Here is a 13,406-nt window from a genome sequence, read left to right as displayed (position 1 = left end):
GTCGCGTTGCCTCCAGGACTTGGGCCAGGTGGGCAGATGAACGGGGAGCAGAAGAGGGCAGCAGGTGAGGGAGGCGGCCGGGACCCTCAGCCCGCACGCCACCGGCCCTGCCCTGCTCCCCACCGTCTCCCCTCCCGGGAGACCGACGTCTGCCCAGCAGCGGGAGGCGGTCAGCAGGTGGCTCCCACCCGCCAGCCTGCAGGGTCCGCATGTGGCAGACACCCCCTCACCTGGGTCGGGGTCCTGGTGCGCGCCCCCACCCTGGGACCAGGAGGTGGCCGGGGAGGCCTGGCCCCGGGACTCCCCCTGTTCCGAGCTCCCCGTGGGACCGGCCGGGGCTTGTGGGGCCTGTAAGCCAGGGTCGCTCCACCTTCCGCCCTCTCACCGCGTGGGTACCTAGCACACACCCTGGCCCGGGCTTCCTCTCCGCTTCTGCTCTGGGAACGCACCCCCCTGTGCCCGCTGGCCCCCTCTCTGCGCGCCCGCCAAGCCCTGGTGGCATCTCCCGGCTGCTGCCAGCCCAGGAATACTTGGCTACCTCTTACCTGCTTTCTTTAAACTTCTGCCTCGATTTTTGTGAATAGTTCCTTAAAACAGTGCTTCAAATGGCTCACCCTGAGAGGCCCTCTGTCACCGGCCGGGACCCTGCCTGCTATGAGGTCTCAGTAAAGTAGGGCGCACTCGCTCTGCAAGAGTGGCTTGGGGACCGGCCGCGCGGGCAGCCTCCTTCCCCTCCATCCCCACCGCTGCCCCTCAGACCCCTTGAGAGAAATTCTGGAGTTCTCCCTGTTGGCCAAGGGCTTCCTTTAAATGGGAAGGACTTCCGGTGTGAGATGCGGGACTGGATGCAGGGGTTCACGCTGCCTCATCTGAATCCCCAAGATGAGGAATGACGAGGACCAGAGCAAAAGGAAGGGACATCAGCCGCAGGAGACGTTAGTGACCTCGTGAAGCTGGACGGTGGAGGGACGACTGTGGCTGGTGAATGGAGGGACAGGCGGCAGACTGAGGGTCCGCGGGGCGGGAGCCAGCCCATCGGCAGCGGAGCCTGGGGTCCTGGGCGAGGAAGGCTGGTGGCCCCGGTGCAGGGTGGGTGGAAAGGACGAGGGCAGTGAGAAGATCCCTGAGCCCCTCGTCCCCAGCGTCCTGCCAGGGACAGGAGAGTTAGGGGAGGTTTGCAAAGTGGGTGGTGACGGCCCAGCCCCTGCCTCTGCTCAGCCTCCTGCCAGGATGCCCTGGGAGGGCCACTGAGCTCAGCGGGGCAGGTCAGCATTGCCCCCCCCCCCCCGTGCCCCAAGGCCCCCACCATCGGGCCCCAGGGCCCCCACCGTCGGGCACGGCCTGGGGTCGGTTTGCTCAATGGAAGTCAAGTGTGCTTTGGCGCCTTCTGCTTTTCTCCATCCCCCACGGCCCTTCTTTCCTTCCCTCGCTTTTAAAAGGTGTGTGTGGGAGGGGGAGGGGAGAAGGGAAGATGTTCAGCCCAGAACGTCCCCGTGGGAGGACACAGAGGGCGCGGACACCGTGGGAGGCGCCTCTGCAGCCCCATATGGCGGGGACAGTGGGAGAGAAGAGCCCCTGGGAAAGGCCCACTCCCGGGGGTGTGGTGGGGGCAGGGTGCTTGTTTTCCCAGCAAAGGCTGCCACCCTGACGGCCGCTTCGTGAGCCCTGGTACCGAATGGCCGGCTCGGCCTGGGCGCCGAGAGAGGGTCTCTTGCAATAGTGGCCCCACGAATCATACGTTAACTCCTAAAAGCTGCTCTTCTGGGTGGGGGCAGCAGAATGCCCAGGCCCCAGATGCACGTGTGCCTGACAAACAATGTCTCCATGATGTCCCTCTACTACTTTTGGAAAGGTCGCAAGGCTGGAGAGGCCGTGCCGAGGCCCTGCGGGCAGAAGAGCCCCTTACTCACGCCCCACCCCCCACCAGCTCCACGGAAGAGCCGTGGTCTGTACTTTGGTGGCTCTGGGTTGAGGAGGAAGGTGGTCAGCAGTGGGGAGGCCCCACAGAGAACACTCTGTCTAGGTGCACAGAAGGGGCTTCCCAAAGGGGCACAGTGGCCCTTAGCTGCAGAGGCTCCGGGGAGAGGGGCAGGCCTGTCTGGGACTCTATTGGTTTCAAAGCGGAAAGTCTCAGGTTTGGGGGACCCCCCCCTCCTAGCCAGTCACCATGGTTGCCCTGGAGCTGTTTGGGGGGGGTGCACACAGAGGGAGTGGTCCCGCTGGGCTGGTCGTGTGGAGTGGGGTGGGGGCTGGGCTGTACTTCTGGAAGGGAAAGGACAGGCTGAAGGACAGGTCATGGTGGGGCCATGGAGGGCTTTTGGCTCGAACTCGGCTTCATGAAACCTTAGATAAATCAGGTTTAGAGTTTCCTCTTTGGCTTGGCCTAGAGGGAGCACTCAGCTACTTACGTGGGTTTAAATGCAGGTCTTAAGGTACTTGCTTCTTGCATAACTTGTCGGGCTTTGTGCAGTTTGGCCTGGAGGGGTGGGCTCTGTCCGGGGCGCAGAGCTGGGCGCCCGCCGTGAGAATGGGGTGGGCCGCACCTCACTTCTCTGGACCTCGGTTTTCTCCCCTGGATTCTGTGCTCCAAGGCACCGTCCAGACCCGCCCTTTCTGACTGTGGTCCCGGGTCAGCGGGGGTTGCTTGGGCTCCACTGCCTTGGCGGGAACCGGGGCTCTGATCTGCGCGGGGCCTGGCCCGCGGCAGCCCCAAGCCGTCCGGCCTTCTTCCCGCGGGCCTCCCATTTTGTGTCCAAGCTGCTCCCTCGACACTCATTCCTGGAACTGGCTCCCGTCTCCTCTTCTCCTGGCCAGGCTTGGTCCCCTTGTCCGTCCCCTCGCTTCGTGGTGAGTGGGAGGCTTCCTGGGACCCTGGGTGCCCGCCAGGAACTGGGGTCCCTCCCCTCCATCCCACTCCGGAGGCCTGTCTCCGGCACCATGACCTGTCCCCTCGGGGAGCTGAGCGGGTTTTCCTCAAGAGCTATTAACCTGCAGAGAAAACAATGTCGAGGATGGCGGAAATAAGGTGAGGTTAGTTTAGGGTTTAGCTGTGCTTTTAGAGATTATCTCGACTGTTTTTCTCATCTGCTTTTCAAATTAGGAACAGGAGTTATTAAAATAATTTCAAATGTTACCCGCAGGGTGAGGATTAGGCAGGGCGCTCAGGACAAGGTGTGGGTTTACAGCGTGGCCTTACCACGCGCTGTGGGAATGGGCCTTAGCATTTCATTTCTGGCCGTGGCGAGAGGCAGCGGGGCACATTCTGCGCCCAGCCATCGACCCTGAGCGTCCTGGCTGCCGGGAGACAAACCAGAGCAGAAACCCCCTGGGAGAGTGCCCGCGTCAGCGCGGCCATCGGGAGAATCGCACGAGGAACATGCTTTAAATCCATTACTCTAAGTGCTCTGGGCTTTATGGGCTGTGGGACTCTCAGTCCGGGAAAAACACTTTAATAAGTCATTATTAAAACCATTTGCCTTTCGACTGTTTGCATATATGATTCTTGAAATATCTCCTTCCTAATTGTCCAGGATATTGATATTCAGCAGACCTCTCTCTCCTCCGAGGCCGCTGCCCCATCGTAAAGCTGCCACGGTGAGTTTTCGTGGCCCGGGCAGGCATGGAGGGCCGGGGGCCTCTCTCGCCTCCGCTGCTCAGGGCCCACCTGGGAGGGGAGAGGTGATTCCAGCCCTCCTGCCCGACCCGGAGCGCCAGGAGCCTCAGCGCATCTATGTGGGGTTGCAGGGAGAGTTCCCGGAATGTCCTAGGGTTTCTCATTCCCGCAGAGGGGCTCCGCAGATGACAGGGAGGGAGGTAAAGGAGATGGGCCACGCCACTGTCATGCTGTTTGTAGCGGTGGCAATGTCCGCCCCTCCTCCGGGGGCTGCTGGGAGACAGAGCCGCCGGGCTACACAGAGTCGGGCCAGCAGTCCACGCCCAGGACAGCAAACGCCACCTGCTGGGACCTTCCGTGCACCTGACGGGCGCAGGTGTTCCCCATGTTATTGCAACGGGACAGGTGCGATCGGGCCTGGACACACATTCTGTGGGGCCCAGGGCGAAATGAAAGTGTGGGCCCTTGTTCAAGAAGGCTTCAGACTCTCAGGATGGGGGACGGCAGAGCATGGGGCCTTCTGGGCGAGGGGCCTGTGGCTGCCCCGGTAGCTGTTCTCATCATCTCCTCACCCTGCCTGCCCATGATTCAGGTTAAAAAACAGAGGCCTGGAGAGGCCACGGTCCCACGGCTATCGGTATGGGAGCTGGGCCCGGAACCCAGCCATCGGACTCTGGAGTAGACGCTGGGATGTACCGCACCCCCAGCCACGAGGTCGTTGCGGTGTTCTTGGGAAACGTGGAGGGTCTGAGCACCCGCCTTCCCAGGAGATGCCAGCACGCGCCCCCTCTCGCCTTTCCTCCCATCACACGACACTGGCTTCGTGCCCGCGAGGCGATTTCACCTGCCAGGCACAGAGGGCACTGGGGCAGCATTCCTTGTGCTGGACCCTGCTGGGTGCTGGGCCCTGGGCACGCAGCAGTGAGGAAGGTGGATGTGTTCCTGCACCGAGGAGCTACGGTCTCGGAGGGAGATGACATTGCACGAGGGATTACGTGATTATGCAGTTGTGACGGAGAAAAGGCCAGGGAGGGTCACGGGGACATGGAGGGTGAGTGGTGGGGCTCTCCTGGGGGACCGGCTGGAGGGTCCAGAGAAGGAAGAGCGCTGGAGGTTGGGTGAAGGTGCAAGAGCTTGGTGCAGTCCAGGAACGATGAAAGGCCGGAGGGGCTGGGGAGGGTCGGGGGGCTCAGTGTAGTGAGAAATGAGACACCAAAGTGGTTGGCCGGGGCCAGAGTGTGAAGGCCGCTCTAGGAGCGTCTCATTGAGGAGCAACTGAGAGATGATGCCATGGTCACACTCATGTTTTACGAGGCTCCTGCTGGCTGTGGTGTGCAGGCCAGATTGAGTGGGCTAAGCAGACCAGAGGGAAGGCTACTGCACCAGTCCAAACCTCCTGTGGATACTGAGACAGGCACAGAGAGTCCCTGGACAGCATAGGGAGCAAACCTCGGTCTGGGTCAGTCCCTTCTTCCACGATGAGTAAAGAGGTAGAAAATTGAACAGGGGACCGGTACTATGAACCTGTAGCTCACACAACTTGAAGATAAGGAGGAGAGAGCAAGTTTCTCTAAAAATTTGAATACTTTGTCTCATGTAATTCCTACCATCTTGGATTTTACCTGGAGGGCATTCCGTTTTAATTTTAATGGCAGTAGCCACGGTGCTTCCCAAAAAGTCCGGAAGCCTTTGTATTCCCATCAGCAATGTACCAGAGAACCTTTTCTCCATATCTCTACCAGCAATGTGTATTACAGTTTTTACAATTTTTCTATTTTTCTGATCCAAAGGGTGTAGTGAAACCTGTTTGCTCCTCTGATTTGCACTTCCCCAACTTCTAGTGACTTTGAGCATCTTCTCATATGTTTGCTGGGCATTTAGTTGTTCTGACTAACTTCTTGGGCCCGTTATATCTTTTGCCCACTTTTCTTAAATTTTTTTTTTCAACGTTTTTTTTATTTATTTTTGGGACAGAGAGAGACAGAGCATGAACGGGGGTGGGGCAGAGAGAGAGGGAGACACAGAATCGGAAACAGGCTCCAGGCTCCGAGCCATCAGCCCAGAGCCTGACGCGGGGCTCGAACTCACGGACCGCGAGATCGTGACCTGGCTGAAGTCGGACGCTTAACCGACTGCGCCACCCAGGCGCCCCTTTTGCCCACTTTTCTATTGGATATTTGGCTTTTTCTTTGAGTTTATGCTTTCCTTTGAGTTTATGCTTACTGTATACTTGGGCATTTACACATTATTGGTCATATATATTTAAGTGAACTTTAAATGTTCAAGTACATGTAAGTAGAGAACAGCACACCCGTCATAAATGTTCGGCCTAGTGAATTTTGACAAGGTGAATAGGCCTGTGTGATCACCACCAAGATGTAAAATGTTACCAGAACGCCAGGTGCTTCCCTCTGTGCCATCCAGTAGGCAGCCTCCAGAACCCAGAGCTGGCCTCTGCCCTCTCCTGGCTGCCCCGTCATTCTGCCCACTTCGAAGCTTTATATAAAGGAATCCCTACAGTCTGTGCTCTCTTCTGATTATGAAAGTAGTGTGGCCACTTAAAATTTTCTTTTAAATACAGTAAACTCCTCTGCACCTGGGTGGCTCAGTCAGTTGAATGCCTGACTCTTGATTTTGGCTCAGGTCATGATCCCAGGGCTGTGAGATCGAGCCCTGCGTTGGGCTCCATGCTGAGTGTGGAGCCTACTTGGGGTTCTCTGTGACCTTCTGCTCCTCTCCCCTGCTCGCGTGCGCTCTCCCTCTCTATATACATATTAAACTCCAGAGAAGAAACCATCGATTACTGTGCTTGATATACTTTTTACATTTATCGGCCATTCTGGTGTTTTGCTTTTGTGAATTGCCAGTGAGGACTTTGCCCCCATTTTCCATTGGACGCTTGCCATTTACAAGCCTACCTGTGCTGGAACAGCCTCCCCGGGAGAGGATGTCAGCCCTTCGTCATCCTTGTTGCTCTTGGTTTTCTTTTCTTTTCTTTTTTTAAAAATATTTTTTAGTGTTTATTTTTGAGAGAGTGTGAAAACACGAGTAGGGGAGGGGCACAGGGGAAAGGGGCACAGACGATTTGAGATGGGCTTCACACCGACAGCATCGAGCCCGACCTGGGGCCCGAACCCGTGAACTGCGAGATCATGACCTGAACCGAAGTCGGACGCCCAACCAACTGAGCCACCCAGGCTCCCCGCTGGTCTTCTCGATCTGTCGTTTGTGCATTTTCATCATTTGAGGCACAGATAATTTTACATTTTAGGTGAAATTTCCCTTTTCAGACTTTAAGAGACCTTACTTAAGTCACCATGAAGTCAGTTAAATACTCAACTATATATATATATATTTTAAAAATAGTTATGGCTTCTTTTTTTTATTGCTTAGCTTTTCAATCTGTTAGGAATTCATTTCGGGATATGGTTTAGAGTGAGGCTCTAACTTGGATTTTTCCCCAAAGAGGCGATTTTTCAAGGCACCTACTGTTGGAAGTGCCACACTCTGCCTGCACTCTGGGCACCTCTTTCCTGCGAACGTCAGCTTTGTTGGTAGCATCCTTGTTAGGCGTTCCCCACCAGCTTACTGCTTTATTGTTGTCTCTTTCCTGCGTGTTTTAATATCCCCAAGGGCAGGCAGCCTTCGCTGCTCCTCTTCCAAAGCCTCAGTTATTATTCCTGTCGGTTTATTATTCTTATTCATCTTTGGAATCATTCAGTCCAATTTTTGGAGTAGCATTAAACTCAAAATGATACGGGACAAGAATTATTACAGGATCGCTTCTCAGAAGCGCAACGTATCTCCCCAGAGGCTTAGCATGTGCTTTGAGTGCAAAGGCAGGTTCACGTTAGTTGGTTCTGTCCTCGGAAATGAACACAACACTGGCGGGTTGTGGGACTTACACGGAGCTCTCGCATGATAAATGTGGGAGCGTGTCTGGAACTGGCGCCTTGAGCTGTCCCTCTGTCCCTCCGTCCTTCCAGGGAGGCTGAGCATTTCCTTCACCCCTGGTGGGTTCAGGCGGCACCCTCCTGAGCACCAGGGGCCTGGGGACTATGTGTGGCCCTTCCAGGGGAAGGAGGGGGCTCTGCAGCCCAAAGATCTCCACTGTACTTTATTTTGTAGATTCGATTACTGTGTGAGATTTCATCTTACAAAGGATTCTTCTGCTCAAAAATGTTAGAAAATTGTACCTTGGGGCCAAAGGCTAAGCCTTCGATAGTGAGATCAAGACCCCGGAGTGAGGAAGGGCGATTTGTGAACTCTGGGAGTTTTCTGGCAACCCCAGCTTCCACGACGTGGGTGGCCTTAGGATCCCCTTACACATAAAACCTAAGTGACGTTGAACTGTTTTAAAGGGAAACGGGAATGATGTCAGTGGAAGTGATCCTGGAGCGTTCTCTTTCCATCCAGAACATTCCGGTGTAACGGTCGCCCGTCCGTCCGTCAGGAGCAAGGTGCAGGCAGCAGTGGTGGGCCGTGGTCTGGACAGTGTGAGGTCACACCGAGGGCTCCCTCGCCAACTGGCTTCACTCCTCCCGAAGCCGCAGATGAAGAATATTCTTTTTTGACGGCCTTGGAGAGCACGTGTGTGTTTCCTGGATAGCGGGGCCAATTCAATAACGGCTCTTGATTCTTTTTCCTTCTGCCCAAGGAATTTCCAGTCTTTATCTGCTCTCGTGGCAGAGTTCATTCCCAGCAGAGCGTTTCCTGAGAAGCACGGCCGGCAAGGCCCGTGCTCTTTGATGGGTCCTGGTTTCGGGAGGAAAGCAGGCTTTGCTTTCTCTTCCCTTCACCCACACTGACAGTAACTGGCCGTGGCCTCTTATGATTTCTCCAGAGAAATGGAAATTGCAGCTCAGAGTCTTAAAACAATGTCCTTTGATCTAAATGTTCCAGGAAATAAAACACCTTGGCAGTTATGGAGTCCAGACAGGGACACGTTTTCAGGGAGTCCCCAGCGGCGCTTGTCAAGAACGGCACCCCCAGGCCTCACTGGCGCGGGGAGTCCTCTCGTGTGTGTCGCCGGGCTCCCTTCGACGTCCACAGATGTCCACAGATGGTTCCGTGGTGGGTGCGTGTCCTCGTGGCCCACACCTCCGTGGACGCCCTGATTACCTGTTGCCGGGACTCTGGTGCCCGAGCCTGTACGTCCCTCCCTCCCTGGCCTCTTCCTGCTCAAACCCACACCCTCCCCCCACAGGACAGACGTGCTTGTTGCCTGAAACCATGAAACCATGAGAAGTGAGGATGCCCGAATCAGCCGCGCAGACAGCTGGGCCAGGGGCTGCTCACCAGGGTCTGGCCCTCCGGGTGCCGGAAGCCTGGCTGCTTCTCATTAGGGCTTATCTTACATCGTATTCTAGTCTCCTAAAGACAGAATCCCATACAGGGTGGCCCCCAGGCATCTCTGCTGGGTAGGAGGGTAGGAGGTACCTGTCTGGTCTGGACTGAGTCGTGTCCCGCCTGCCCCGGGCCCGCGGTCACTCCCAGTGCTCCGAATGTGACTGCATTTGGAGACAGGGTGTTTAAAGAGGTATTAGTTACAAATGGGGTTTTGGGGTGGGTCCTAATCCAGCCTGATTGGTGTCCTTGAAGAAAGAGGAGATTAGGACACTGAAGGTCACAGACAGAGGACCGTGAGGAGACACAGGGAGGAGACAGATGTCTACGAGCCAAGGAGGGAGGAGAAGAAACACGCCAGTGCCTCGGGGCTGGCCTTCCCGCCTCCAGAAGTGTGAGGAAATGGGTTTCCACGTAAGCTGCCCAGCGCGTGGGCCCAGCGTGTGGAACTTTGTTGTGGCCCCTGGGCGGACAAGCACGCTGGCCAACCAGCCCTCGATGGGTTCCTGTGTCTCTGAATGGGACAGAAGGCTTCTCTGAGGTTTTCCGAACTGCCCGGCAGAGTGGGAGCAGGTGTTCCGGGCGTTCTGTGGGCCACGGAGCAGACTCTGTGTCCGCCCCTCTTCTGCTCACCGCTCCTGGGGCCGTCAGGCAGCTCCACAAACCGCAGGCCCGGGGCCCGGGGCTGCCTTCGGCGGGTCGGACTGACCGGGCTGGGTGCACCTGGCTTCGGGCTTTTCCAAGCTCCCAGGTGATGGAGATGAGCGGCAGGGGTGGGTGTTGCTGCTGCAGGGGTGTTCCTGTGTTCTGCGTCGGCCCCCGGGTCTGTCCATCTGGGATCCTCTGTCCGTCAGGGACCCACTGTCTGCTCAGGGACCCACTGTCCCCTCCGGGGTAACGAGAGCCGTGCAGCTTCCTCACTGAGACTGGGGCCTCCCTGGATGGTGTGCGTCTGCGAGGGGCCTCTGCACGGGGATTTAAAACCCTTGTTGTCGGGAAGACTCATTTCCTGCGCGTTGGGGACGGTATTCCCAGAGGCCACACGCACAAAGCTTAAGAAGTGACTCTTTTATTGGGCATCCCCAGTGTGTGAGAAACTCAAGGTGCTCCACGATTACGATTACAACGTACACCCGTTTCTGTCTGTGTAGCGTGCTTGCATAAAAAGTTTCAAAAAGTAATTATTATTTTTTTTATAACCACACTCACTTTTGGAGTCGACGCTATGCATAGCCTGATAACAGAAATAAAAAATAACATCCCACAGATCAACCCGGGTGTTTGAACCGTCTGTCGAGGGATTCTGCCCCCCATCTCCCGGGGCCGGGTCTGGGCTTGGTGGGGACGGGGGTGGGCTGCCGGCACGGGTGCCGGGAGGTGCCTCAGCCCGCTGGCATCGATCCTGTTTGGGCTGCCATAACCCCGCTGATGTGCCAGGTCCCGGCCCCGCCTGCAAATCCCAGCTCAGGGGCAGGACCCTCACCCTCGCCTGTGATGAGCCGGATGCTGACGGGGTGCCCCCGAACACGGCTGACACCTGCCAGCTTCAGATCCTGCTAAAGGGCAGGCAGAGAGAGACGTGGGGTGGGGGGAGCACGGGAACGGAGCTGAGGCTGTGGTGGCCCGCGGTACCCGTGGGGAGCGTGGGGACAAAGTCAGGAGGAGGGGACAGTGAGGGCTTTAGCAGCCCCTTCTCCCTGCCCCCCATGCCCAGGGTCGCAGGGTGGGGGCAGGTGTTGGGGAATGCAGGGGCAGGGCGGCGGGGGGGGGAAGCAGATCGCCCCCCTCCCCCCACCCCCACTCTGTCGGGCTGATGTGAGGACTTGGTGGGTCGGGCCTGAGCTGGGGGGTGGGGAGAAGCTTCAAACAGGGCAAGAAGTTCAAGTCTGAATTTCGGTCAGACTGGAGTGGGCGGGGAAGGAGAGCCCACGGCGAGGTGTGTGGACAGCCACGGCAGGTCCGGCGGCCCCTCCTGGGTGGGCTCGTTCAGGAGTGCGGTGGTGACCTTGCCTCCGTGCTGGGGTTGTTTGGGGCCCCCTTGCCTGCAGGGCTCCAGGGGTCGAGACCTCTGCTGACCGCCCAGCATCTGGAGTCCAGAGAGGACTCCTGGAGCCCCGCAGTCCGGCCTCTCTGCACACCGTGCTCCCCGGTCTCCTGTGCCCGTTGTCGTCTGCACCGAAACCCGCAGATGTCTCCTAGGTCCCCCCACCCGAGAAGGCACTCAGTGCGGCCTGTGAGCGTGTGGAACTTCCTGGGTCCTGAAGGCAGGTGCCCCCACAGCAGCTGAATGCGCATTAACGCCCCCTCCCACCCCTTCCCCGTCCCCACGCGGCCCGTTTGTCCCAGGGCCCGGCTGTCTTGCTGACATCAGGGTGAGATGCCACTGGGCCCTCTGGGCAGGCCGCCCAGTGGCGGTCCCGGGGTCTGGTCTGGGGGTTCCCATCCCTCTTCCGAGGCAGCCGGAAGCTCTATGCCAGGCTCCACTCTCGGTGGCACCTGCTTTAAGTCATCCTTCTTGTTCTTGAACCAGCAGGTGCGGGCGGCTGCCCGGGGCCTGGATTCACTGCTCCCCACAAGCACCCCGGGCTCTAGGGCCCTGGTGTGACTGCTCTGCTTGCCCCGGGGCTGCCAGGGCCACAGCCGGACCCTGTTCTGTCCCAGCCTCCCGGGCTCTGCTGGGGAGCCCCCGAGAGCTGCCTCAACTCCCCCCCCCCATCTCTCTAGCAGGAGAAGAGGGGCTACCGGGGGCGAGAAGCCTGGCGGGCAGCAGGCGAGCCCCAGACTCTCAACACAAGGTGCACCTTTGGCCCCCCGATTCTTTAATCCTTATGAAATTACTTACACAACCAGCCACTCGTCGTAGCACAGTGGAAATGAAACAGACTTTGGAGCCAGAAGAATTGACCTCCAGTCCCCGCTTTCCCACTTACTTGCTGTGTTACCCGGTACAAGTTACTTGGTGTCTCTGAGCCCGTCTCTACATTTTTACGAGGAGATAGTAGGACCTGCCTCATGGCGTAGCCGTGAGGACGAAGTTAGATCGAGGGTCAAATCACTGAGCCGGGACTGGGGGGCGCACGGAGGCCGTGTGGGCACAGGCACCCTCGTTGTTGCCGGAAGCAGGGGGCCAAGTGCAAGTCCTGGGCTGCTGGCGAATCTTCAAGGAATATAACAACGTGGGGGGCGTCTGGTCCTCTACGGACCATTTCTTCTGAGCAGAAACAGCGTGTGAAACCGAGCAGAGGAAGACCTCCCATTCCGGAAGCGTGTTAGGGAGCCGGAGTTCCAGCAAGGGCTCCCCACACGTCGCTGCTGGCTGGGAGCGAGGCCTCCCATGGAGCTCCCCCCTTTCAGAGCCCAGCCTTGCCCCCACTTCCCCACCGACCAGGCACTCGATGGGGAGGAAGCCAGCGCAGTTGTACGGCTTTCCTTTTGGAAAAATAAGAATTATGGGGAATGACATTAATTTAAAAGCTTTTAAGGAGCCAATTCACCTGTGAAAGTGCTCCCCAGGTGAGAGCCTTCCTGTGTGGAAAACAGCCCGGTCTTTAAAAGGATTTTAATTAATGTTGCTGAGAAACATACCAATGGCATTTAAGTCTGAAAGCTAAGGCACAAGGGTGCCAGCCAAGAGTTTTATGACGTGGAGCTGGTTTTCTTAAAGGCAGTTGAAATAATATTCACATGCACTTAGCTCGGCATTTTGTTCTGGTCCCGGCCAAAGATAAGTGCCGGAATCCTCAGTGGCCTAACCCTCAACCCTCCAGACGGAATGCAGGCGCTCCCCGCCAGGACCTACTCGGGTGAACTTGAGAGGAATTTGCAAGGCACACAGCACCTCCTCACCTCCCGCTGGGCACGCACCTTGCTGGCCGGAGGCCAGCTCTCACCGCAGGCCCGTGCAGCGCGGCTCGACTCTGAACTGAACTGTCGAGAAAATGCCGAGGCGCCCAGGCCCCGGACAGACCCCGTGCAGCTGCTGGAGACAGGGGGTGTCGGGCGTCTCCATGCACAACCGGGTGCCGGTCCGACCAGAGAGAGCTTCAGGGTGTGCCCTGGGGGCTGGTGAGGGCGGCGGGGTTTCATCAACAGGAGGGGAACCAGGGCGGATGGGTCCTGGGAAGAGGCAGAGACACGGAGCAGGAGTTTGAGAAGGAACCTGCTTCAGAGGGAATTTAACGAATGGGTGGCAGTGAGTTGCATGCGGCCAAGTGCAAGTCCTGGGCTGCTAGTGAATCTTCAAGGAATATAACAACGTGGGGGGGCGTCTAGTCCTCTACGGATCATTTCTTCTGAGCAGAAACAGCGTGTGAAACCGAGCAGAATGTGACCTTATTTGGAATCGGGGCACTCGAGGGTATAACTGAGGTCAGGATCTTGAGATGGGATCATCCTAGATGAGGTGGGGCCTAAAGCCAAGGACGGGTGTCCCTCTAACAGACAGAGA

The sequence above is a fragment of the Lynx rufus genome, unplaced genomic scaffold (assembly GCF_022079265.1).
Source record: "Lynx rufus isolate CCGP_SWC_20201006 ecotype Redwood Valley unplaced genomic scaffold, mLynRuf1.p SCAF_2, whole genome shotgun sequence".
NCBI classification, from domain to species: Eukaryota; Metazoa; Chordata; class Mammalia; order Carnivora; family Felidae; genus Lynx; species Lynx rufus.
This window is presented reverse-complemented; position numbering follows the sequence as displayed.